At 36.4% G+C, this 1747-nt stretch overlaps 1 non-coding gene across 1 annotated transcript; it reads right to left on the bottom strand.

The window, feature by feature from the left end:
• Positions 1–199: 199 nt before the first annotated feature.
• Positions 200–306, bottom strand: LOC114923855. The gene has a single exon (XR_003810722.1). It is a non-coding gene; the product is annotated as a U6 spliceosomal RNA (small nuclear RNA).
• Positions 307–1747: the final 1441 nt, after the last annotated feature.

The raw sequence follows: 1747 nt of genomic DNA, 5'->3' as shown, positions 1-1747 counted from the left end.
AATGTCATTTCTTTTTGATCCAAATTATCCATAATACCCAGTAAAAATAACTGCGGTGTAAATTTTATCTTTTTCTTAAAAATCTGTTGAATATTCCACCAAATCTTAATCCAAAAAGCTTTAACATCCCTGCATGTCCACCAAATATGATAATAAGTAGCATCCATACTACCACATCTCCAACATTTTGGTTGCAAGTAAAAATATGGAACGCTTCACGAATTTGCGTGTCATCCTTGCGCAGGGGCCATGCTAATCTTCTCTGTATCGTTCCAATTTTAGTATATGTGCTGCCGAAGCGAGCACAAGTAGGGTTTTTTTTATCAGTTATTTCAAGACTGTGAAAATATCACCCCAAGAATATGTGACAATAACTTTTTAATATAAAATTAACAGTGTAAGAGTATATGAGCTAATTTGTAGCTGATGAAACAGTATGGTTGACAACTGCTGCTATTACACATTTTAATTGCTATTATGGTAACTTCAAAATAGAAAGCATGCTTTAATATTTGTTGGCATTGCAGAAACTTTTTTGACATTATGTAATTTGATTAACATTTTTGGCATTATGGAAAGCTCTCATTTTCTGAAAATGTCACCAATCATTGCAAAAAAAATATATACTACAGTAATTTAAATTGCTGTTTACTTACTGCATTTTCAGTTGTCATTAATATCATCCCATACCTAGACCACATTATCATGATGTTACATGATAACATCAGCCAATTCACTATATAATCCCTAGCTATTTGTAATCATTTATAAAACCAATCTACAAAAGAGTTAAAAAGAAACAGTGTGGGGTAAAATAAAACTAAAAAAACCAAAGCTTCAGAAAATAAATGAGTCTAAACATAGTGAAGAAAAAGATCTAAATGTGTACAGGTGTTCATCGACTTACAACAGTTCATTTAGTGATTGTTGGAAATTACAACAGCACTGAAAAAAATGACTTATGACCAGTGCTTTTTTTGTAAAAGAAAAAGGTGCCAGAACTCACACACATCATACAACCCACCTTGCCTACCCTACAAGGTTCCATCCAAAAAAGGTGCCGGAACTCTGTTCTGGGCATTCTATGACAAAAAAAGCCCTTATGACCATTTTTCACACTTACAACCACTGTGGTATTCCCATGGACAGGGGTAGACAACCTGGGCTCTTTTATGACTCGTGGACTTCAACTCCCAGAATTCCTGAGCCAGCATGGCTCAGCTTGGAAACCTCTCCCTTTCCCCTCAGCATGGCTGGCTCAGGAATTCTGGGAGTTGAAGTCCACGAGTCATAAAAGAGCTAAGGTTGCCTACTCCTGACCATGGTCATGTGATCAGAATTCAGGCACTTGGCAACTGACTCCTATTTATGATGGTTTCAGTATCTTGAATTTGATCCCCTTTTGTAACATTCCGACAAGCAAAGTCAATGGGGAAGTCAGGCTCTCTTAATAATCATGTCACTAAATTAACAACTGCAGTGATTCACTTAGCAGCTGTAGCAAGAAGGTTATAAAATGGGGCAAAACTCACTTAACAAATGCCTCATTTAGCAACAAAAATTTTGGGCTCAGTTGTGGGTCATAAGTCAAGGACTACCTATATTCCCTTCAATGGATCTGAGAGAATAGAGCAACATTGTAATAATTTATTATAATAGTTTGTTGCACAGTGAGCCAGATGTTCAGACTGGATTTGACATTTTTATCCACCTATCCAGTCCTTCCCAAGGATGTGGGCTAAGCAGA

This window comes from Protobothrops mucrosquamatus, unplaced genomic scaffold (assembly GCF_001527695.2).
Source record: "Protobothrops mucrosquamatus isolate PMUCROS unplaced genomic scaffold, P.Mucros_1.0 scaffold28415, whole genome shotgun sequence".
NCBI classification, from domain to species: domain Eukaryota; kingdom Metazoa; phylum Chordata; class Lepidosauria; order Squamata; family Viperidae; genus Protobothrops; species Protobothrops mucrosquamatus.
Note: the sequence above shows the minus strand (reverse complement) of the source record. Positions and strands in the feature narration are given on the sequence as shown.